Raw genomic sequence first — 26,645 nt, 5'->3', positions numbered from 1 at the left:
GAGCTATCAGCGATAAAGAAGATGCTGAAATCACTTGGAATGATTGCTGCTATGAAGGTGATTGCTGGGTAGTCAATTGGAGGAAAAAATACAAAAGTGCCAGCAGATAAGAGCTTCCACAGTGTAAAATATAGGCTATTGAATCAAGGACGAATGCCATAGAAGAGAGCTGATGTGCTGGGTGGCTCTCTCAGACCAGCAGCAGCATTAATGTAGGTGTTGCAGCTCCTAGAGACGATGCTTGCAAGCTGGATGCCTCAAGGACAACAAAACACAGCTTGATGAATGATGGCAGGCACCAAGGACAGTAGGGCAGCCACTCTGATCAATAAACACAACTTTCAGAGTGCTGTAGATAGGTTGCCAGGCTGTGGGAGATATCACTGGGCTGTGGGAGCTGGTCGCCACACTCTGGGAAGAGGGGTGCCAGGCTGAAAGTATTAGCAGTCATGTGTGTCATGTTTCAGCCTAGCTGTGGGAGATGTCTCTAGGCTGTGGGAGGTGGTCGCCACACTCCTGCAAGAGGGAATTTGTCCATGTAACGACAAGATGCGTGGCTTCCTTCAATGCTGCCAATCTGCATTTGTGTTTTTCTGTGCAGGATGGCCTGTTTCTCAGCCAGAACAGTTGCCCTTTCAGTTCCAACAACCCTTACAAGCTGCGTTTTCTGTTGGGTGGCACATCTCAATGCTGGGTGACACTTTTTTCAACTTTCAGGGCTGTCTGCTCATTTTTAAGTCCATCTGTAGGCTGTATTTATGCTCCAGCCACTGTCTACCTTGTGATTTTGCAGGCCTGCACCTCTAATCGACTGTGTTTTGACATTCTCCCCTCGGACACTCCCCATTCTTTACTGCTGACATCATTAGACTTGCTGTACAATAGACAGATGAGCCTTGAACAGACTGAAGGCATCATTTTTCCAGGTTGCTTTCTCCATCGGCAGCAGCATTTTTGTTTTTTTTGCAGGAATCTTGAAGGATACAGACGGCAGGCCAGTACGGTTGGGGGCATTGAGTGGATTGGGACCATGAGGACCATTGAAGTGACCATTGAGATTGAGAAGACCGGCCTTCACATAGTCGTGACCATGATGATCATGTGAAGACTACCAATATTGATACAATGATGGTGACGTGGATCACTAGACAGACTATGATCAGCGGGTTCCTTCTCAAACACCTTCATATAATCCTATTCCTGTTACATATTTTATTGCTACTGGTCCATGATTGGCCATCATGGCACCCCCCGTACCGGTGCTTGTTCTACCCTCTCTTCGTGCCTCCGAAAAGCTGGATAGGATGAACTACTCCCGATGGTTGTGCAAAGTCAAGTGCAGCTTGGACTGATGGGATTTGTGACGGTCCCTAATTTCACAACCTACCGTGGATCCTTGTGTTGGAGCAACTGCCGACTTGGCATCTTTATGGGATCGGCTCAATGCTAGAGCTGTCTCCTTTCTCTTCTTGAGTTGTACAGATTTTGCTCTTTTGCATGTGAGACATATCTGCATTGCAACAAAGTTTGCACCTGCATCTCTTTAGTGTTAGTGAGTCATTCCCTGGCCACATCAGCAGTACGGACAGCAGAGGTGCCACGTCAGCAGAGCAGGTCACAGCAGGAGCCACTTCAGCTGCCACGTGGCAGCAGACTGTGCAGTCGGACAGTTTTATTATTATTTTATGCAGTCGGCTGCATTTACTGCAGCCGACCTGGTGCTGGGCACTATTCTTTTCCGGCTATTTATAGTCAGTTGGTGGCTCACTCTCATACATTCTGATTTGACATCTGACAGAGTTGGCCTGCTGAGACTGACAGTGCGCGGGCTGATGGAGATTGAGGTTCTCAAGGCGGAGACACGCATAGATATTTTCTCTGCACCCGTGTATATTTCTGCACTCCTATACAGCCTACTATATTGCAGATTTTCTGCGTTACACTGTCTCCTTTTCTCTCTCTTTTTTTTTAAAAGGTAAAAGTCATTTTCTCTCTCTCTCTCTCTCTCTCTCTCTCTCTCTCTCTCTCTCCTTTGTGTGTTCACTCTCTCTCAGTCTTTGTCTTATGCTTCTGCATCGTTGCACTCTGACATGGTATCAGAGCGGTGAAATCGGATGGACTGATTGAAGAACCTACTTGAAGAGGAGATTTCAGCGCGACACAAGGCTGCGTTTTCAGCATTCGAGGGCAAGCGAGAGGGCTGCGCATTGGAACAAGGCTGAAGCGAGTGTGGCCGTGCGGGAAAGGAGTCGAGCTGGTAAATTTGCTACAGGTTATTGCTGTTCGAAGGGGAGGAAGGCTGTGTTTTAGGCCTTCCACGGTAGATTTTACCTTTTCATCGCCTTTGGCAGTTGAAGAAGGTTTGGGAAGTGCAGGAAATAACATTAACAGGCTGTGTTTATACAATCAGAGGGGGCTGCTTTTTGCGTTTGTGCAGGCATTGTAGGTGACCATGTCTATAGAGACTGATTTGGAGTTCTAGGTGATCATGGACAGGAAGGTGCCTGTCCTACCGGCTCTTCCATCGGATCAGAAGCTTGATGGTGACAATTACTGCATTTGGTGGTGGGTGATGATGCTGGCCATTCTGGAGTCTTATGATTTGGCGGAGCTTGTGATGGAGAGATTAACAGGCCCTCGGCATGAGATGAGTTCAAACTCTCTTCCATTGCTCATGCAGAGTTGACCAAGGCCTAGTCTCATTGGGACAAATTGAATGCCAAGATTCGTTCTTTTCTTTTTTTGTCTTATTCTACAGCCGTGATAGCTCACATCAAGCACTTATCGATGGCTCGAGAGATATGGCTGGAGCTCGACCAGATGTATAACCGGATGACCCTAATGAAGAGGGTTTCTTTGGAGGTGCAGATGTAGACCTCGTCCGTGAATAAGTCTTCTTCGCTTCGGAACACATCAACAAGCTTCGGTAGCTTCAGATCTAGGTTCAAAATGCGGGGAAGCCATATTTCCTCCGAAGATATGGCGATCACTTTGTTGTCCCAGTTACTGCCACGATTCAGTACCTTTTATTCCGCTCTTATTGCATTAGGGTGGGAGTGGACTCTTCGGTGGGAAGAGCTAGTTCCGATGGTCTTGGACCAAGAGGAACAATTGAAGGGACAGAATGCTTCCAAATCGGAGGCATTGGTTGGTCAAGCCTCTCAGAAGAAGGGAAAGGACCAAAAGAAGAAGGAGGAGGACAACAAATCCAAGAAGGACAAGGAAAAGGAATCGATTTGCCATATTTGTGGTAATATTGGTCATTGGAAGAAGGATTGCCTTGACAAAAACAAGGACACCAAGAAGAAGGACATGAAGGATTTTGGAGCGGTGGCTGCACCCTCATCAGTTACTTTTCTACACTTAGTAGTCATTGAGGACTCTACACTGAAGACTTCTGATGTTGCAATGACAGCTCCCCAGGCTCTAGAGTGGATTGTGGACAGTGGTGCCTTAGGGCACATGACTACTTCTCTCGTTGGTGTTGCCCATTTGCGACCTTCACGTGGGCAGATTCTCATTGGAGATAGCTCTTCTGTGTCTATTGTTGCGCGGGGTGAAATGCAACTGATTCCAGATGGACGTGGTGGTACCCACATGTGCCAGGCTTAGGGTATCATTTGCTTTCAGTCCATAAGATTTGTTCTCTTGGCCTCTTGGTGGAGTTTGACAGTGATGCTATTCGAGTTCTTGATTGTGGATCAAGGAAGGTTCTCTTTGTAGGTTATGAGGAGAATGGCATCTACAAATTGAAGTCTTCTACGGTTCTTATCTCACTTCTTCTTACTTCTCAAACACAGTTCGAGCTATGGCATGGTCGGTTTGGCCCCCTGAACTATGAGTACCTTCCTCGGGATGCGATTCCCTGGCCATGTCAGTAGTATGGACAACAGAGGTGCCATATAAGCAGAGCAGGTCACAGCAAGATCCATGTCAGCTGCCACGTGGCAGCAGACTGTGCAATTGGTCAGCAGTTTGTGCAGTCGGACAATTTTATTATTATTTTATGCAGTTGGCTGCATTTATTGCAGCCGACCTGGTGCTAGGCACGATTCTTTTCCGGCTATTTTTAGTCAATTGGTGGCACACTCTCATACATTCTGACAGAGTTGGTCTGCTGAGACTGACAGTGCACGGGCTGACGGAGATCGAGGTTCTCAAGGTGGAGACACACACAGATATTTTCTTTGCACCCGTGTATATTTCTGCACTCCTATACAGCCTACTATACTGCAGATTTTCTGCGTTACATTGTCTCTTTTCTCTCTCTCTCTCTTCTCTCTATGTTCAGCCTCTCTTAGTCTTTGTTCTACACTTCCTCATCACTGCACTTTGACATTTAGAAGGTCTGGATGTTTGGGCATTGCATGACCCTCGAGTTGAAGCTTCAATATCTCTCTATCATAGACTCCCCTAGGTTGAATGATCACATCAACAAGATGGAGGAGATTCAGAATGAGCTTGTATCCCTCAGTAAGGGCTTAAGAAGACCTTGCTGTGACACTTTTCACATCTTTTGTCACCACTTCTTGTATGATGGATACTATCACTTGGAAGGAGCTAGTCCTGATGGTGCTTGGGTAGAGTGCATGTCACAAGGAGTCAAATTCTTGTGGAGTTGGAGCAAAGAGCCGTGCCTTTGTAGCATCATCTTCAAGTAAAGCACAAGGCAAGTAGAAGAAAGGAAAGAAGATGTCAAAGAGATAAGAGTGTTCCTTCAACTTTGTTATAGATATAGAGCAGGCTCAAATCATGATCAAGTTGGCTAGAAATAATGTGCTGTATAAATGCAGGTTGGCGAACACAAAAGGCTAGTGCTATAAATGCAGCCATCATAAATACCAGTTGGCATAACAAGCGCAAATAAATTGGCAGGCCACATCATATCTAGTGTTAAGAAGACTGCTAGGGTTTGCACTGAGGACATACAGAGTGTACGACCACGACAGAAACACAAAGACATAGACATAGACATAGAGGGCAAAACTCAAACCTTAAACACAAAACTCAAAACTCAAACCCTAAACGCAAAACTCAAAACTCAAACACAAAAACTCAAACAAACATAGAAGAAGGGAGAGAGAGAACACAACTTTGAAGTGAATGAATGCTGTAAATGAATGTAAGAGTGTACAGTGTGCTCAAGGGCAGAGCAATGTCAGAGTGTGACGTCCATTGAAGACGGATCCCAAGTCTGTGACCACCAGTCGAAGTGTAGGAGTGCTGAATAGTGAATGGCAGCAGGCTGATCACCAAAACGCAGCAGTCTGGAGGCTGGAAACTGGTAAATGCAGCAATGTACCACCGATCGGGGGTTGGAAACTGTGCACAGTCTACTGTAAACAGCAGGCTGAAACAGTGTCTAAGAGTGTCAGGGCCTGCAATGTTGAAAACTCAGGTTGGCTGACCCTGGAGATGATGGACGGCAGGCTGAACAGTAGTCTGGGACAGTTTGGAGCAGTCACCAGCAGCTGAGAGCTGTCGCCTATAGCAATGGACAGGCTGAAGATGATGGCTGGACAGCAGATGGAGACAGGCTACAGGCTGGAAACTGGGCGCCAACAGCAGCAGAGGGTGTGTGGGCTGGTGCAACTTGCAAACAAGGATGATGGCTGAATGGGGGTAGCCTGTCTATTTATAGATGTGGAAGGGCGCCCCAAAAATTAGGGTTTCCACTAAACTTTCTCGAACCGCTCCCCGTTTTAGGGTTTCCACTGAACTCTCTCAAACCGCTCCCCGTTTTAGGGTTTTAATTTAAAAGAGCATTTTTAGTGTGTTTTGGGGCTGTTTAAGAGGCTAGTCAGTAAGTAATGCATATTTTAGCTCAACGTCTCCTCTCAGGCCCAAAACTGAGCCGAAAGGTTAGGCCAGCCATTGTGATGTTGATGTACCCCAAGGCGTCCCACCCCAAAGCAGCCAAGGCATCGGACAAAGGGTGCACATCAATGCCCAGTGGCCTACCAAGACTACAGAGACGATGGTTATCTTACCAAGGGAATCCAAGTAGTCACCCCAGAGAGGAGAGGGCATCGGACAAAGGATGCACGTCAGCTGCCCAGTGGCCTACCAAGCCCTACAAAGGCGGATGGAACTACATGGAACTTTTGTATTTTTTTTTTTTTTTGAATAAGTGTGGTAAATTTTAATGGGATGCGACCGATTGAGGAATAGTGACCCAGAAGACGAGAGTAGGGAGGGTAGACCCAACACAACAGAAAACAGTACAAGCTATAACCCATCCACTCAGGGTGTCGATGACGAGGAAAAGTAGGTGGTGAGGTATTCATGTGATGAAGAAGGATGGTGGTGTGGTAACAACAGCCGCCAGTGGAAACAACTTAGGATCCGCTCAAGTGGTGCTTTGCACAATGAGATGCAAAGTATGCTACATGCTGAAGAATGCTCATGCAACAGGTGCCACTTGGATAGTGTCCCTCATGGGAAAATTGTTCACTTGCCCAAGCGCCCTAGTACAAAGATGATGAAATCATGCAATGCAAAGGGTAAGGTACAACAGGGGGGAGAAGCTGATGTCGAAGACAAAGTGCTGAAGCCTGTAGAATACCAAGAAGGGTAGGAACCCCCTCTCAACCTAGATGTAGATGCTGAAGAGGGAAGAGGAGCCTGATGTCGGTCTTCGTGTGGTGCCGAGAACGATAAGGAATGAAGAGGAGGAGGAAGCATCCCAGCTAGAAGAGCTAGGTAGAAGTCACCGCCATGATAGCATCAAGAGAGATGCTGCATGATCTGCCTCGGGAGGGGAAGCCTCCATGTTGGTAGAAGAGCAAAACTCCAAGGACGATGAAACCATGAAGGAATGGCGCGCAGCCCAAGTCTCCAGCCCAGATAGGACTGGGCAAACCTGCATGCTAGCCCTACATTGAAAACAAAACCTGCAAAGGAGATCAAAGTCTATAATCACAGAGGTCAGTAGTGAGATGCTCCAAAAACAAAACAAAACTAAAATGAAAAGCTAACTAAAGAAACAAGTGCAAAGATGCAAATGTGTATGTGTGTGTGAGTAAATGCAACGGAAGACTTAAAATGTAGAGACAAAAATCCTATGGGCCCGACTCTAAGAGTGTGAAAAATGAATGCTAGACCTAGGGTATCCGAAAGGACCTAGAGACATGTTAGTCTAAGAAGGTGGCCACCATCGCGTACGTCCAGTAGCAGGGCTTTGCCAAGGAAATGCTTGACGAGGTGGGGAGGAAGGTGAGATAGATGTATGAAGTTCAACGGGATCGAGACCTGCAGACCAATCAACCAGTCCCTCAAGGGTAGTGAAAGAGATGGGCTGCTAAGGCTGTACTCGAGCCACATGTCTAGCAGCAACAACGGGTGCTGAAGGAGCAGATGAAGCAGGAGCGGAAGGCGTAGCCCCACTGGACTGTGGAGTCGCAGCGGTCTGTTGAGGCTTTTTAGGTGGAAGACCTTGGGCCTTGGAGCGACACTCCTCGTCCACATGGCCTGCTCTCTGGCAGTGTGTGCAAAACCGGTTTTTCTTAGGGAGTTGCTGCCAGAGAGGTCTTGATTCTTTGGTTCCATTTGAGGAAGAGGAGTCACCCTTTGATTGGCTTGCCTTCGCATCTAGCGAGTTCTTGCCACTGGTAGTTTTCCCTCCCGAAGAAGAGGCAACCAACCCCCTCTGCTCTGAATAAGGCCGTGATGAGGATTTCTTGTGGACTTGATCATGCAGCCTTGCATAACACAAGAATTGACACTCAAACTCGTAGAAGGTTGGCAATCGAGTTTGGGAGATAATGTGTTGAATGAAATCGAAGTATTTTGCGGGCAACTTATTCAAGAAGAATGTAACCTGATCATTATCTGACTTTGGAGAGCCAGTAGTGGCGAACTCGGCAAGTAACCGCCTATAGTCAGCTAGCTTGACTTTTAGATCATCCCCTTTCTTAAGAGAGAACTCTTGAAGCTCAAAGTCGAGATTGATGCGCTGAGTACGATCACGAGCCGCATAGCGGTCGAGAAGGTGACTCCAACGCTCTGACGCGAGCGGGAAGTGCTGCAATTGAGAGTGAAACTCAGGAAGCAATCCTTGCATCAACTCAACATTGGCTGTAGCATTGCGGACTCTCCATTGACGGATGTAGTTAGGGTGAGCTAGTGGAGGGTTCGGCATAGGCTCTAGACCAATGACAAGGTCCCAAAGACCCTGAGACTCAAGCACTTGTTGCATGAAATTCGACCAAGTTGTGAAATTTGACCCGTTAAAATGTGTCTTATCCGTGAAGGCATTCTTGGCCGTTGCAACAGGAGTGGTAGTGCTCGGAGATGGATAGTGTGAAAAAATGTAATGGGGGTAGGTTGGGGGAGTGGAGTACACTTGGGAATGGGCCCCAGAGTGCCCACCAGGCATGCAGGTAGTGTGCAAGGTGGATCCATATGTAGGGATGGGCTGAATAGGCATGGGCATGGTAGCCACATGAGGAACCCAAGGAGGTGGGATGGGAACACTGGGAGCAGAAGATGGGAATCCCTGCGTAGGTGTAACCCAAGGAGAGTGTGAAGACGCACCATAAGCTGAGGATGGAAACCCTTGCGTACGAGTGGTCATGGGAGATGTGAAGCTGGGGATAGTGAGGGGGATGCCCATCACAGTCGACCCAGGAGTTATGGGTGTGCTAATTGTTGAAAGGTGAGAGGTACTGTGTTAAAGGGTGGCATTCCCCCTAATGAAGTACCATGGTGCAACGAGGTAGAGAATGGGGTGGAGAAGGGAAAGGTGCTAGGAGCGGAGATGGAAGATGCAACCCCTAGGGTGTGTGAAGCAGATGTGGAGTATAATCTAAGATTTTGGAAAGATGATGAGAGATGATCAAGGTGTGATATAGAAGAGGGTGGGATGGGAGGGAAGTGAGAAGTGTGTGTAATATGCTCAAATGAAACAGAAGCTGTAGATGTATTTGAATTTCGTCTGCTTCGTGAGCCCCCTCTATTGAAGTTCACATACGCAAAGCCATCCGGATCCTGTACCTCAAAAGAAGAAATAGGTGAGGGTGTTAATTAATGTAACACAAAAGAATTGTACAAACCTGACATTGGACATGTCACAACTCTATAGAAACAGAATTTGTATCCTTTTTCATTAATTTGTCTATATAATGATTTATTAAATTTATTTCCTTTGCACTAATTAGATATAAAGAAAAGTGCATTGGAGCTGGCCACTGATGAGTGGTCACAGGTTATGGTGGACCCACACGGTGGGTTAGAGAAAAGATAGTTCACACTTCCACCTATATGACCCGATTGGGCGCCTGTGACTAGAACTCACGCATATCGGGGTTAGACTCGCACACACAAAGGATTGATGCCTTGAAGTGTGGGCTAGATCCACCAGAACAGACAGTTACAATCAACAAGATGGCACGATCATGAAATGCTTGTATAATGTGCATGTGTGGGCTGAAAGCTTGAAATGCACATTTCTTTGCATAGGAAAGTCACATGAAGATTCGGATACCATTTTTGCGATGTACACGGAAAAAGCTTTCATATGATACCCATATTGGGGGGGTCCCTAAATTCTAGGAGATCCCTAAATTTTAGGAGGTCCCTAAATTTTAGGAGCCTCGAATTAGTCTAAAAATGCTAGTCCTAAAAAATAGGGATGTCATTCTAAAAATAGTAAGTTCTGTACTCTGACTGTGCTTACTAAATTTGGTTGTTTCTATTCTTGACAGTATTCAACCCAAAAAGGAAGGCCATAGAGAAGAGACAAGTGTCAAGACACTTGTCACACAAGTTTCCAAGTGTCCCACCACTTGTCACATCTCATGACATGTGGCTGGACACTTGTCTTGTGCTACTCCACTTTCCCCTTTTGTACTAGCTCTCCCCTCTCCTATAAATAAGAGCTCGTTTTTCTTCATTCAACATCATTTTTCTTTGCTGTAAACTCATGTACAGCACCCACAGATAGCCAGAAACTGGCCCCATCCATCCCCATCATCATCCCCCACTTCTCCATTATCAAATTCCTCCATATTCTCTCTTCTATCACTGTTGTTTTACAAGACAGCAAGCCTGTAAATTCATTACAGCACCTCCTTCTTGAGCTCTTTCTTCCATTTTAGCTACAAGAAGCAAGCTCTATCCATGTACTGCTGATCAACGATGGAGAAAGGCTGAATTCCCCTTTTTCTTCTCTCATACTGTAAAGAAATCAGTTCTTATCATTGCATAATAGATAATGCATGTGTGTTTGTACATCTTTGCATGATCTTGTGAGAGTGAGAATTACTTCTTCTCACTCTCAGGTTGATTGTAACTGAGCTCTTCCCTAAGGGACTTGGGTTGAGCAGAAATACATTCCTTCGGGGGGGGGTTGCCCATCTTCAACCCTCAATCTTGTCTCCATTACTTTTACATTTTCATGGCTGTAATTTTGTGAGTAATTTTCATTTTCAGCTTTAAGTGTTCATTCTCTTTTATATTAAATCTCAAAAACAAGCAAATATCATAATTGTTAAGCATACTACGTTGTTCGGGGCGTTTACAGTGGTATCAGAGCTTTGGCTCGGTCCTCACCCCCAACATTGGTAGTGCTTACAACTATAAGTTTGTTTGTTTTCAGCCCTTGCATTGAGTGCTCGAGCATATTTTTTTTCTTTAGTCTCAATGGATCAATCAAGTGCTATCCTTCAAGCCATTCAAAGTCTTAGAGAGGAGAATCAGCAAATTCGTGAGCAACTTCTCAAACTAGAAAAAGTTGAGAATCCCAAAGAATTCAAGGAAAGAAGTCCATCTACTTCAAGGAGACAAAGCCATACCAATGAAAGGAGCCGATCAAGAAGTCCAACTACTTCTAAGAGGCAGTCCCATTCTACTTCAAGACAAAGAAAGAGATTGTGTCGAAGCTCATCCTCTTCTTCAAAGTCATCTGGCGCCTATTCTGATGGATCCTCTTCTAGTAATGAAGAGTCTCACCCTTCTCGTGGAAGACCTCATCATCGTCAAAGGCATCGACATTCTTCACCCTCGTCTCCATCTTTATCCCCATCAAGCACTTCATCATCTTCAACCTCAAGATCCGAGCATGGATGAAGGCATAAGAAGAAGAAGAAGACTAAGTCACTATCTCAACTTGAAAAGAAGATCAAGTTCAGTATGTATGATGGTTCCCGAAATCCTGATCTTCTTCTGAAGTTTATTCGTCAATTTCAAATTTTGTATGGTCGTGACAAGTATAAAGAAAAAGAAAAGATTAAGTTTGCAGCTTTACATTTAACCGACTTAGCCCATACTTGGTGGACGGGGTTGGAATATGATCATGCTGCCCCAAAATCATGGCGGTCCTTTGTTCGCCTGATACAAATCCAATTTCTTCCTGTTCATTTCAAAAGAGATGTAAAAATGGAATGGGATCGGCTTTGGCAAAAGAAAAATGAGTCACTTGGTGACTATACGAAGAGATTTTGGGAGCTACTTTTGAAGGTCCAACATTTCAAGAAGATCAGCACTTCGGAAAAGCTTAGGAAGTTTCAAGGAGGTTTGCATTTTAAACTTCGTACTACTCTTAATCATTATCATTGTTCTAGTCTCAGGGAACTCATTGACCATGCTGAGACATGGGAAATGGAGCACAATGGCAACAAATCATTCCAAAAGAATGATAAGAAGAGAGTAGCTGATGATGAGGAGTATTCAGCCCCAAATGAAGGACAAAAACAGTGGCAAAAGCAGCCATCAAATCAAAAGAAGATGAAGCCCTATGCACCTCCTAATGCTCCTCAATTTCGCTCCAATCTATACCCACAAGCAAAGCAACTTTCCGAAGAAAAAAAGCAACGCTTCATGAAAGAAGGGAAGTGCTTTAAATGTGGACAAACAGGCCACATAGTGAAGCAATGTCCAAACAAGGGACAAAGCAAGGTTTCTGACAACAAGCCTAAGTCGCCAGTGAAAATCAATGCTATTAGTGATGTAGTTGCAAACACAACTCCACACTCCATAGACGCGCAAATTATTAAAAGCTTGGGGATAGTTGCAAGGTAAGCAAGCACTATTCTTGATAGATCTTGGGGCGAATGAAAATATTATTTCCTTGCAATTAGCTAAAGAGCTTGGATTAAAGAATGAAGAGATGGACACTCCGGCAGAAGTTCGCCAAGCTTTGAATGTTGATGAAGGTGACACAGTGAAGACTGTGATACCCTACATTGGCAAGCTCAAGTTTCAAATTCAAGGCTACAGTGACGAAGATACCTTTTGTATCGGAGACCTTGATGGTTGCGATGTGATTCTTGGCATGCCCTAGAATCATAGAGTAGATTCAACCATCTTCTCTCAGAAAAAGAAGGTAGAACTCACCAAAAAAGGCAAGAAGTACGAGATCCAAGCTGGAGTTTCTGGAGACACCATACCTATGGTAAGCCATATGCAAGTCTCTAGAGCAATTAAGGATTGTGTTCAATGTTGTCTGCTTTATGTCACTGATGTAAAAGATAATATGAATGCTGAAAACCAAGAGCAACTTCAGCTCTTGGAAAAGTATAAAGATTGTTTTTCGGAAGATCTTCCTTGTCAGCTTCCCTCAGAAAGGCCAGAAGACCATCATATTGATATTATCTCGGGTAGTTCTCCTCCTAATATAGCACCATACCGTGTGAGCCGTCCTCAACAAGAAGAAATCAGAAAGCAAGTCGAAGACCCACTCAACCGTGGGCTAATTAGGCCAAGTAGCTCACCATTTTGTTCACCGGTTCTTCTTGTTCAAAAGAAAGATGGCACATTCAGGATGTGCATTGATTATCGAGCCCTCAACAATATCACTGTGAAGAATCGGTTTCCTATTTCCAGAATTGACGACATTTTGGATCGTCTAGGAGGCTCAAAGGTTTTCAGCCGCATTGATCTAAAGAGTGGTTATCATCAAATTAGGGTAATACCACAAGATGTACACAAAACTGCTTTCCGCACTTCATACGGTCTTTATGAATTCTTGGTGGTTCCTTTCGGATTAACCAATGCACCAGCCACCTTTAATTGAATGATGGAGCGCATCTTTAGAGAGCATCGACAATATGTCGGTACTTTCTTTGATGATATTCTTGTCTTTAGCAAGAATGAAGAGGAGCATCATCAACACTTGGAAATTGTTCTACAATTACTACAACAAAATCAACTCTTGGTAAATGGTAAAAAGAGTGAATTTTTCATGCATAAAATAAATTACCTTGGGCATGTCATCTCTTTTGAAGGGATTCAGATGGATCCTGAAAAGATCAGGATAATCCAAGAATGGCCTTATCTTCGTGATGTACATGAGGTGCGATCGTTTCTTGGCTTATGTTCTTATTACCGCCGTTTCATCAAGCATTTTGCACATATGGCTTCTACACTTCATGACCTTACAAAGAAGAAGATCTCTTTCCAATGGAAGGAAAAAGAGAAGGCAGCCTTCACAAGGCTGAAAACAGCTCTTACTTCTGGACCTGTTCTTATCATTCCAGATCTGGTAAAACCATTTGTGGTGGAAGCAGATGCTTGCGGTGATTGTATTGGTGCAGTGCTAAATCAAGAAGGCCATGCCGTAGCCTTTGAAAGCCGCCGTCTAAATGATGTGGAGAAAAGGTATGACATTTATGAAAAGGAGCTCTTAGCAGTGGTTCATGCTTTAAAGATATGGAAACATTATCTTTTAGGCAATGAATTCCTTATTAAAACCGATCATCAAAGCTTGAAGTATTTCAAGACTCAAAAGCATTTGCAGGAGAAACATGCAAGATGGGAAAATTTCTTGTCTATGTTTCATTTTCAAATTATGTACACTCCAGGGAAACAAAATGTAGTTGCTGATGCACTTTCTAGAGTGCCTTGCATTGCAACTATTACAGTGGCTTATCATGAAGATTTTCAAACGATGAAGAATACTTATGATGAAGATACCGATTTTGCAGCAGTTTGGTCAAATTTACAGCAAGGAGGTTCTCATCCAGATTATTCCATCAAAGACGGTTACCTTCTCATGAACAATCGCCTTTGTGTCACTCTTCCTGTTCGACAAAAGGTGCTTAAAGAAAGTCATGAACCCCCTTATGCAGGGCATAGAGGGAGGGCAGCCACTCTAAGTGCAATTGAGCGCTACTTTTATTGGCCAACATTACGAAAAGATACATATAACTTCATCGAGGCTTGTCTGGTATGCCAAAAATCCAAATATGATAGGCAGAAGATTCCAGGATTGTTGCAACCTCTTCCAGTGCCCAAAGATCCATGGGAATCTATCACAATGGATTTCATCTCAGGTATTCCAAGAACACCTCAAGGTCATGATATGATTTGGGTCATAATTGATAGATTCAGCAAACAATCACATTTTATTCCATGTCATAAAACATTGAAATCCGCACAAGCTGCAAGACTTTTCATTCAACATATCTTCAGATTACATGGTATACCTTCTGAGATCATTTCAGATAGAGACTCAAAATTCACAAGTAACTTTTGGCGTGCTTTATTTGAGAATTTGGGAACCACTTTAAAGTTCTCCTCAGCTTTTCATCCTCAAACTGACGGCCAAACAGAGGTGATGAATCTCACTCTTTTGGATATGTTGAAAGCTTATGTTAGTGAACATAAGTCACAATGGGAGAAATATCTTCCATTATTGGAGTTTGCTTACAACAATACAGTGCACTCATCCACAGGGAAAGCTCCAAATGAAATAGTACAGGGTAAAGTGATTCCCCCTCCAATTATTCGCACTAAAGATAAGATTTTTGCTGCTGATGAGTTTGATTTAGATTTAAAAACCGCAGTGGATCAAGTTCGAGCCACTATCAAAGTTGCCCAAGAGCGACAAAAGAAGCAAGCAGATAAACGAAGAAGACCTTTGGCTTTTGAAAAAGGTCAATATGTCTTGCTAAAGTTTGATAAAAGCAGGCTCAAACAAGGTTCTGGTCAAAATTCAGCTTTTCCAAAGCTCTCCAGTAGATACTTTGGACCCTTCAAAGTGATTGAGAAAATAAATGAAGTTTCTTATCGACTTGAGCTTCCTACTCATTGGAAAATACACAATGCTTTTCATGTAAGTTTGCTAAAACCTTACATAGGACCAGAACCAAAGGAACCCATTACTGAAGATCCCCCAGAAGTTGAAGAAACAGAGCAACTCTTGGAACCTGAAAAGATTTTGTTTCTCAAGAATCGAACCACGAGAAGTGGCCTTGTGACACGAAAATTCTTGCTAAAATTCAAGAATCTACCCACCACAGATGCACAGTGGGTAGATGAAAGATTCATGAAGGATTACCCAAATATCCGGATCCTGTACCTCAAAAGAAGAAATAGGTGAGGGTGTTAATTAATGTAACACAAAAGAATTGTACAAACCTGACATTGGACATGTCACAACTCTATAGAAACAGAATTTGTATCCTTTTTCATTAATTTGTCTATATAATGATTTATTAAATTTATTTCCTTTGCACTAATTAGATATAAAGAAAAGTGCATTGGAGCTGGCCACTGATGAGTGGTCACAGGTTATGGTGGACCCACACGGTGGGCTAGAGAAAAGATAGTTCACACTTCCACCTATATGACCCGATTGGGCGCCTGTGACTAGAACTCACGCATATCGGGGTTAGACTCGCACACACAAAGGATTGATGCCTTGAAGTGTGGGCTAGATCCACCAGAACAGACAGTTACAATCATCAAGATGGCATGATCATGAAATGCTTGTATAATGTGCATGTGTGGGCTGAAAGCTTGAAATGCACATTTCTTTGCATAGAAAAGTCACATGAAGATTCGGATACCATTTTTGCGATGTACACGGAAAAAGCTTTCATATGATACCCATATTGGGGGGGGGTCCCTAAATTCTAGGAGATCCCTAAATTTTAGGAGGTCCCTAAATTTTAGGAGCCTCGAATTAGCGTAAAAATGCTAGTCCTAAAAAATAGGGATGTCATTCTAAAAATAGTAAGTTCTGTACTCTGACTGTGCTTACTAAATTTGGTTGTTTCTATTCTTGACAGTATTCAACCCAAAAAGGAAGGCCATAGAGAAGAGACAAGTGTCAAGACACTTGTCACACAAGTTTCCAAGTGTCCCACCACTTGTTACATCTCATGACATGTGGTTGGACATTTGTCTTGTGCTACTCCACTTTCCCCTTTTGTACTAGCTCTCCCCTCTCCTATAAATAAGAGCTCGTTTTTCTTCATTCAACATCATTTTTCTTTGCTGTAAACTCATGTACAGCATCCACAGATAGCCAGAAACTGGCCCCATCCATCCCCATCATCATCCCCCACTTCTCCATTATCAAATTCCTCCATATTTCCTCTTCTATCACTGTTGTTTTACAAGACAGCAAGCCTGTAAATTCATTACAGCATCTCCTTCTTGAGCTCTTTCTTCCATTTTAGCTACAAGAAGCAAGCTCTATCCATGTACTGCTGATCAACGATGGAGAAAGGCTGAATTCCCCTTTTTCTTCTCTCATACTGTAAAGAAATTAGTTCTTATCATTGCATAATAGATAATGCATGTGTGTTTGTACATCTTTGTATGATCTTGTGAGAGTGAGAATTACTTCTTCTCACTCTCAGGTTGATTGTAACTGAGCTCTTCCCTAAGGGACTTGGGTTGAGCAGAAATACATTCCTTCGGGGGGGGGTTGCCCATCTTCAACCCTCAATCTTGTCTCCATTACTTTTACATTTTCATGGCTGTAATTTTGTGAGTAATTTTCATTTTCAGCTTTAAGTGTTCATTCTCTTTTATATTAAATCTCAAAAACAAGCAAATATCATAATTGTTAAGTATACTACGTTGTTCGGGGCGTTTACAGGACATGACTGAGATGATGAAGATGGATCGCCAGACGTTCTGAATACCGTATGTCCTCCATGATCGGAGAGGTGGCCAGCCTCACCAACCGGTTCGGATATGGTAGCAAAATTAGTAGGAGGGGTGTAAACATCACCATACTTGTTGCGATAGTACTCCTCAAAGTCCTACCCTGTCATGTTAGCGAAATCTGGTCAAGCTGGAGTGTTGTACTCCTCACCGAGTCCATAATGCCGTCTCAGGGCCTCCAATGATGGAGAAGCCTGATAAGACATCATAGGGACTGGAGAAGAAGGTGTCTGGGACATTGTGATTCGGTTACGAGTCGTATTGTGTGCCTCGCACAAAGACTAGCTCTCAACAATATCCATAGGATACTCTTTACAAGAACATCGGCTCTAATACCATGTTAAGAAGACTACTAGGGTTTGCACTGAGGACACACAGAGTGTACGACCACGACAGAAACACAAAGACACAGACACAGACACAGAGGGCAAAACTCAAACCCTAAACGCAAAACTCAAAACTCAAACCCTAAATGCAAAACTCAAAACTCAAACACAAACAGAAGAAGGAAGAGAGAGAACACAACTCTGAAGTGAATGAATGCTGTAAATGAATGTAAGAGTGTACAGTGTGCTCAAGGGCAGAGCAATGTCGGAGTGTGACGTCCATCGAAGACGGATCCCAAGTCTGTGACCACCAATTGGAGTGTAGGAGTGCTGAATAGTGAATGGCAGCAGGTTGATCACCAAAACGCAGTAGTCTGGAGGCTGGAAACTGGTAAACACAGTAGTGTACCACCGATCGGGGGCTGGAAACTATGCACAATCTGCTGTAAACAGCAGGCTGAAACAGTGTCTGAGAGTGTCAGGGCCTGCAATGCTGAAAATGCAGGGTGGCTGACCTTGGAGATGATGGACAGTAGGTTGAACAGCAGTTTGGGGCAGTTTGGAGCAGTCGCCAGTAGTTGAGAGTTGTCGCCTACAGCAATGGACAGGCTGAAGATGATGTGGCTGCAATCGATGATAGCTGGACAGTAGATGGAGGCAGGCTGCAGGCTGGAAACTGGGCGCCAACAGCAGCAGAGGGTGTGTGGGTTGGTGTAACGTGCAAACAAGGATGATGGCTGAATGGGGGCAGCTTGTTTATTTATAGATGTGGAAGGGCGCCCCAAAAATTAAGGTTTCCACTAAACTTTCTCAAACTACTCCCTGTTTTAGGGTTTCCATTGAACTCTTTCGAACCGCTCCCTGTTTTAGGGTTTTACTCTAAAAGAGCATTTTTAGCGTGTTTTGGCCCTTGGGGCTGTTTAAGAGGCTAATTAGCAAGTAATGCATATTTTAGCTCAACATCTAGTATATAGCCCACTATACATGCATAGACTCGCCCATGAGATGCACTAAATGCTAACAATCTCTCTTAGATCATGGGTGATCTGGTACAATACAATATACAATGATAATGACTAATCATAGTACATTCAACATTGACCATCAAATCGGACCGTGGGTGCACAAGCCACCATCAAGGTGCTTGAGAGAGACTCCGAGTGTTGATGTTGATCATACTAGCCTTGAAAATTTAATGTAGTCATAACAATCTCTCGAGCTTGTCAACAATGCCTTTGCAGTAGCATACATGATCAAGGATTCGTTACCTTTAGCTAGATTGTTGAAGTGTCCTTGCATGTGACCTCTGACTAGAGGCCAACCGTGCTCTCTACATTGAAACAAGTCTACATGCACTTGGATGTGAATCCCAACTCCAGGATTCTAAATAGTTAGACTTCATCAATGCATAAGGGAAGCCTCTTTTTGGATCCTTTGCACATGTATGAATGTATGAATGAGGTTCAACTGCCCCACTGCTACCACCCTCTCACACTCTTGCTTTGGCACTAGAGGTTTTCATTAATCCAAGCCAATGCAACAAAAATCCTATTGACTATGCACATATTTTAGAGTGCTATGCTCATTGTATTAGAGAGTAAGCTCTATCCAATGCTAGAAGTCACCATGCACACTATTTCACCAATGGTGGTAAGGCTGTGAAGCCAACCAAAGAGTGTATAATCTATGAGGTATGAATTGCATCACCCATACTAGCTATTTGGAAAGGAGGCCTGTGCCTCCATCTTGAACTTGGACCTAAAAATGATGATGACTCATTGATGGAGTCATTACCCGTTTGCTTTGTTCGTGCTTGCCCCTTTCCCAATGCTGCTGTTCTGTAGGCCATTTGGAGATGTTGCTTCTTGCCACAATGATAGCATTGAAGTATCTTCTTTACTGCAAAGAACAAAAGAACTCAAAAGGGATATGCTTGGGAAATGGAATCCATGTACCAATGCACAAGATAGTACAAGACTCAGGTCGAGAATCTCTAACAACGGGCACCGGCTCTCTCTCTCTCCACTAGGATGAAGAACTTGTGAATAAATAATGCACCCATGATTAGGTTGGCCATAAATAATGCACCCCATAAATGAGGTTGGCCAAAGGTTGGTGCAATAAATGGAGCCATCATAAATACCAATTGGCAATAATTAGGCACAAATAAACTGGCAGCCCACATCATATCTAGCACACAATCTACTATACATGCATAGACTCCACGAAATGTAGTAATTGCTAACATTTTTGGCCAATCAAGCACACTTAAAAATAGGTAGCAAACACACAAGGAGCCAAAAGGCTACGACTCACTCTTTTTTTTTCCATAAAAGATAATTGTACTAATTATGAAAAAAGTACAAGATTACATAATTACAAAACTCAAGATGGCCTACAAAGGAAGCAGAGTGACTAAAGGGGAGTAGAAGAAACTGTAGTGTGCCAAGCAAGTGGATCCTCTCTAGGGAGAATATCTGTTAACTCAATCAAGTCTAGCTGCCAATGAAGAAGCCCTTTCAAGTGGGCTATATGGCTTTGCATGCCTGATGAGGAGCAAAAAATAAATGCATTCCTCATGGTCCATATATGCCAATAACCCGACAAGCATAAGAAAGGAAAGATCGCTTTCATGTTAGCTTCCACAGGGTCCACAAACTTGGGATGTCCAAAGAGTTGGTCCTTTGGAGACATCAATAGCTCAACCACTCGAAACCAAATGGCCAATATTAGTGACTAAACCTTCCGTGCGGCTACAACTCTCTCTCTCTCTCTTCTTCTTCTTCTTCTCTCGTCACCTACCCGTTGAGTGATCGTGCCACAACCACGCCATCTCCCGTCACTGCCTGATTAGCTTCGGGAGCAATATCTATCTCTCTCTCCTCGCCATCGCGTAGCCATCCATTGTGTCACCTACTCGGAGGTCGCCGCGTCATCCCTTAGGCTTGTTGCTCGCTCACTGCTGTCCGACCCACAAAAAGTAGGGCCACGTCACGCCCGACATTTGGACCACTTGTCTAACCCATGTCATCACTCGGACGAAGGGGGGGACCAGTCAAACGCCAAGCACCAGCCGCCCAAGAACCCGCCCATGCCCGTGGACCATCCCCCCGCCACTCGGACCACTGTCCCCCGTGCACGACTTAGACAAGACCCACCGCCGCCTAGCAGAGGCCCACCACCCCCCACTTCCCAGGCCCTCGCCACCACCTAGCACCACAATCGTCAACATCAGCCCGTCTTTGCCATGACATTGCTTAAAATTCGCCATCGCTGTCAAAAAGCGCATGCGGCTGAGATACCATCATTGCGAGCTGTACGTGCCAAATCGAGACCCGTGACCATAGGGATTTTTAAGGCCATGGTCTAAGCTTCCTCTTCAGTGATCCGTGCATGGAATTATTAACTATACGAGCTGAAATCAGAAAAAACATAGTCGATTGTGAAACCCTAATTTGGTGGAAGCCATAGCCAAGTTACATCTAGCTCATATTTTGTTTTTTTTTCAAGCAAGGTTTTGACCTTCAGATCCATCAATTCACTAAAGCTCCAACAAAGATTTGAGCATTTAATAAGGAAGATTAGAAGGCATTTGCAAGCCGGCACACAAGAAGCATAACCATCAAGATATTGCTTGTTAGCACTAAGCATAGTGTGTTTTTACACTACCTTCTTGTGTCCTTTTGACACATTAGGTTTCAACTCTTTTTGCTGGTCAAAAAGTCAAGGATTTGAAGTTGAGTTTCAATGCTTCTCATGAAGAGTAACATGTATCTTATGGTCCATTTACACTACATAGAAGATGTTACTCTACCTACAGGAAGACATGGAGCTGCCTATATCCAAATGCCATGAGTGTATCCATTTGAAGACCTTGAAGACATGAAAGTACAAAAGTTTGAAGACATTTCTACTGCCTCAAAAATTGTACCTTTGCTTAAGGGGGACCATAAAGAAAAGAACCAGATGACTAATGCAAGCATGATGACCATGAAGGAAAGATCAAAGAGAAAAAGAATAAGAAGAAGAAACATAAAAATCATGAAGACTTTGAAGAGGCAAGCAAAGTGAAAGCAAGTACATGATCAAAAAGAGCAAGCTGGACTACTCCGACAAGAAGACCTATAATGAATTGAAGATCTACATCAAAAGTAATGCTAAAAACTGCAAGGGCTTGCTGGTCCTTGATCTAAATTTTTACTGACTTTTTAAGCCTTGTAATGTCTAGCCCAAATGTCTTTATCATAAGTTTGTAAACTCCTCATGTAGTCTTGTACTACAGCCTTTGTAAGGCCTCTGCCATAGCCTCTGGATGTCCATCATGTTTTGTGGTACCCACACTTAGCTTTTTCTATGATAGCCTCTGGTGTTTTGCCATGTTTATGGTGTGCCCACACTTTGCAGGTGCTGCTTTTACTAAAAGCCTCTACACACTTTGTACTTTCTGGTTGTGATTGAGGAGGGGTATTGAGATATTTGCAATCACACCTAATATAGCCTCTTTGTATGAGGCAGTTTGGGTTGAAGACATGAAGGTTGCAGGAATTTCATATGCACAGAGAGGGAAAACTGTACCCATCCAACAACTATAAAGCATTATACTTGACTACCACTTTTCAGATGGAATGAATACAATGTCATGATGCTTTGTACTTTCAATTAAGTGACTTGACTTTGTTAGTTCTACATAAGATTGTGTTTATGAGTCCAAGCTGCCATCTTGGAACCTAATTCACTTGTGTAACAGTTGGTCTTCAGTCCTTGGTCAATGTCATCATGAGTTCACTCTATGCCTACAAGCCGCCATAGCCATGCTCTAGATCCACATCTTTCACAACAAATACCCGAGCAGCCCCCGCTGCCCTGACTACCGAGCAGACCCAAGTCACCTACATTCTTTAGAACTGAGCGGGTTCGGGACGCCATTGACAGACTACAGAATGGCCAAGCCCAGGACCATGAAGGCTTAGTAGCAGAGCTCTTAACCCATGCCCGGGACATACTTGCACCCCTTCTAGCCCACATGTTCAATAGAGCCTTGGGTGAGGGCTTCCCTGCCAGCTGGTTGGCCAACACCATAATACCTATCTTGAAGGCTGGAGATCCCATGGTCCCTACGAACTACCGAATAGTCATGGTTGGCCATGTATTGGCCAAGCTCTATGGATCCATCTTGGACCTTGAGCTGAGCAAGTGGATGGAGCAACACCAGCTTCGGGCGATTGGACAAGTAGGGTTCAGGAGGGGGTACTCCACTCTTGACCATATCCTCACACTTAGAGCCATTATAGAGAAGGGCAGGTCACATGGAAGGTGGGTATATTACTCTGCTTCGTGGACTTCCGCAAGGCCTTTGACACAGTATCACAAGCCAGGCTCATGCAGAGACTACAAGAACTGGAGGTCCCGCCCGAATTGTGTTGGGGGATACTGGCACTATACGAATCGGTCACAGGCCGAGTCCGAACACTAGGGGGGCTGTCAAAGGAGATTACCAGTACCATTGGAATTAAACAGGGATGCCCACTTTCACCTACTTTATTTGATCTCTACATTGATGAGATTAATAATGAGTACATGGATAGATTGGGAGGGGAGGGATCTAGCCTAGGAGGGATACTAATACCCATCTTACTATTTGCGGACAACATGGTTCTCATCCCCAGCACGCCCGAAGGGCTACAATGCCAATTGAAAGCACTATAGGCCTTCTGCCAGGATAAAGACCTCATCGTGAACTTGGGGAAGACCAAGGTCATGGTGTTCAACACTTCAACCCAATGGATTCGACGGTCAGTAACCCCCTTCACATACGGCGAGGAAACCGTAGAAGTGGTTCAAAGATACGTCTATGTGGGGATTACATTTTTAGAACCGAGATTCACTTTAAGAAAGGCAGCAGAAGATAGATTGATTGGAGGCTATGCAGCCCTCGGATCCATGGAAAACCAATATGCCCACATACAATTCCAGGAGCCCCGTACAAAGCTCTGGCTATTTGACACTCTAGTCACACCAACACTCTTGTACGGGGCTCCCATATGGGCATCCGGTCTCTACTACACGAGGAGTGCCCCACAGGACCAACCACTGCCTCAGGAGGAGGCCACCTATGAGGGATGGGAGCAGATGGAGAGACCCTTGGTACTTATGATCTCATGGATGATCCGGAGCAAGCCCTCTGTGCCACACGAGATCATCAGACTAGAGATGGGGGCACCGCCCATCGTAGCTAAGGCCACTTCCAAACAGTGGCCTTCTTGCATCGACTATGGGACTTGCCCCAACATCGGTACCCCAGACTCACGCTGGAGTCGTCCGAACAGCTAGCACTGTCCCCACTACAATATAGCCTAGATTTCCCCCACTTGGATCTCAGCCGGGAGGAGGTGAACTGTATCATCAAAATGGACATCATTAAGCTATACACAGCCAAGACATGGGTGACTGCTACAGAAGACCTAGGGACAAAGAAGGCTTTCTACCGAGAGCACTTTCTACATATATCTCCGGACGGCTTCATTACTTGCCCAAGCTACATGGACACACACTTGTCCCATGGAGTTAGATGTGCCATTGGACAGATCCGTACATCTTCACACCAGCTACGGATCGAGACAGGTAGATACTGGGCCCACCCCCTCTCCCTAGAAGATCGGATTTGCCAAATCTGCCAGCTCGAGTTGGAGACAGAAGAACACTACATATGCAGGTGCCTAGCGTACTACAAGATCCGGGGATGCTTCCACTGCTTGTTCAGAGAAGGATTCGGGCCACTCTCCAGAGTGATGGATTTCAAGGGCTAGAGATGCCTTGGGCTCTTCCTGCTGGAAATACGGCGCCACAGAGACCACCTCCTCCGGACCTCGGAGTAGAGACAGGGAGCCGCCCAATGCCTGCTCACAGAATTCTACCGAAAGCCAACTACCATCCCCACTCCTGAGCAACCTCCAGCCCCACTGACCTCCCGGCTGCAGGGGACCACCCTATCCATCGCCACAGCAAGAAGCAAAGCCCAACGCCCACGCCCACGCCCAACCCGCCCCCGCCCCCGCCCCCGCAAGAGGCACATGTTGAGGATACAAGGGATACTACGCCGCCACCGGAGGGGCCCGATTCAGCCTCTCGATGTTAGATAGACCCATGCGGGACATTTTAGGATGACCAAGCTCCATGAGCAGTTCCACACCATACTTGGAACACATATGAATTGTACCCAGCCTATATACCACCTTGTACCTACCCAATTAGTTTATCATAGTGGGACTTGGAAAGTTTCCCAGACATTTTGTCTATAACGCTTTGGTCTCATAGGCCACCTTGGCCTTTCGTAGACGTTAATATAACTTTCTTTCTTTCTTTCTCTCTTTTTTTTTTCATAAATTCTCTCTCTCTCTCTCACCTTTCTCCCCTTCGTCTTGCTTGCTCGGGTGGATGAGTGCTAACCAGCCTAGACTGCCTCCCCACAGGCTGCCCAACCTTGCATGGCATGTTTCCTCCTTGATTGCCAAGTGTTGCCTACCAAAGTCCTTTAATAGCTTGTAGTACTCTATTGCAAGACCTGAGAAGAGGAGAGTGATAGGGTGTCTAAAGAACCTGTGGTGAGACCTAGAGAAGGAGATAGTAAAACTACTATATCAAAGAACCATTAAATAATCCCCTTTGCAGACACAAGCAAGGAGGTGTTGACAAGCTTGTGTGTTACCTCTGCAAAGATACCTTGTCCCATTAGCAACATCTCTACTTCGTGCAAGGTGTTGAATCACGATGCACAAGCTAGGATGAAGCCAATTACGATGTTGTGCCCGAGATGGGGAGTGACCCACGATTTATCTAAAGACTGCAGTCTCCTCCAATTCCTTTTACATGGCAGAGATTGTTTAGAGCCGTTCCTTAGAGAGGACCACACATAAGGAGTATCATTGGGGTGCACTTGTAGGTTGCACTAGCAAGTGAATAGTTAGTGAGATGAGCCTAACCAAAATATGCGAGCAGGAAATGCTAAGAATGTTGAGAGGGAGGCATGTGAATCCTATGTATTCAATGGTGGATAAGGGTATATGAGTGTGAAGGGACTAGAGGATAGGGGGAAACCCTAACCCTAGCTAGTTAGAGGCTATTTAAACAGCCTAGAGGTCACTCTCAAATGTAAAGAGAGTGTACCAGTTGTACGTGCGAACAACTCATTAAGCAAGATCTTCTTGTACTTGAGCTCTCTCTTCCTCTTGTGCACACCCTTCTCATGATGTCACTCTAATATTGCAACATGGTATTAGAACCATCTTTGATCCAGTGAGCTTCCCACAAGCACATCTTGGCTTAAGTACACAAGAGACCTTCATTTCTTCAACTTATCCTTCTTTTCACCATAGCTAGTTTAGACACACCTGCGTTGGAGGAGCTGGTGTGAGCAAAGGAAGCCATATTTTCTCTTGATTCCTTCTAAAGATCTTTTCCTTAGCTCGTGATGTAGCATTTTGGCACATCAGACTCTGACATTGTGGGTGCAGCAGCGCGACATTGTAGTTTACCCCAAATCTGGTGTAGTCTAGACAGTGACGTGCATCAAGCAGTAGCGCTAGCAGCACAGGGCACAATCCTTGGAGCTTTCATGGGGCATTTGTAGCTCCCCAAGTGAGCTATCTACAGCTGAAAGGGTTCAGCTTCTCTATTGCCCATACCTAGCAAAACCCTAATGTGGTTTTTTGTGGCAACCATAGCCAAAGCTTCAAAGCTTGGTTTTTTGAGTTTTTCCACTAATTGAAGTCATCAATAGCGATTTTAATCATTGATTTAGATTATGTGGAGTTTGTTGCAAAGCTGAAAGCTCTAAACTCAGAGCATCTTCAACCAAAAGTGACTTCTCAAGCTGGTTACAATCACTCTAATGTCAAGTGCTTCACCTATGCTTGGCAATGAGTGCTTCTTAGCACTAATAATTGATTATTTTCAGAAATTTGAAAAGTTGTAGACCTTAAGCATGAATCAGTACGTGCCTAAGTATCATCATTCCATTGATCATTGTAAGGCTATGTGCTAGTTATAAACACATGGACCATTGTCATCATCCCTTACCTTATCTTGTAGAACATCACATTTGAGCCCGCTACTTATCAATCATTTCATTTGCTTTCGCACTTATTGGCCGTTGTGTGAAGGACTAGACATTGCCATTACCTAGTGCAATCGGTAAGACCTTCTTGTCATGGCCATGGCCTATGCCAATGTTAGACCTCAAATCCGTAAGTTCGATGGAAAATATTTTCATCCATGGCAGGTGTTAGTGAAGTGTAAAATGATGAAGAAGGGCTACTGGCCCTTCATCAAAGGGACCAAAGTTATGGACCCATCCAACCCAATTGATGTAAAAGATGATGAAAGAGCCCAAGCCATAATCATGCTTCATCTGGATGAATCTTTGAT

General features: G+C 44.4%; 1 protein-coding gene across 7 annotated transcripts in view; it reads left to right on the top strand.

The window, feature by feature from the left end:
- The window catches only part of LOC148010011 (transcription factor HBP-1b(c38)-like), a 63,810-nt gene that overhangs the window by 2,760 nt on the left and 34,405 nt on the right, over positions 1-26,645 (top strand). The window lies entirely within an intron of this gene.

Source organism: Lygodium microphyllum, chromosome 30 (genome assembly GCF_053477565.2).
Source record: "Lygodium microphyllum isolate KBCC chromosome 30, Lygodium_microphyllum_v1.1.10, whole genome shotgun sequence".
In the NCBI taxonomy this organism is placed as follows: domain Eukaryota; kingdom Viridiplantae; phylum Streptophyta; class Polypodiopsida; order Schizaeales; family Lygodiaceae; genus Lygodium; species Lygodium microphyllum.
This window is presented reverse-complemented; position numbering and strand designations above follow the sequence as displayed.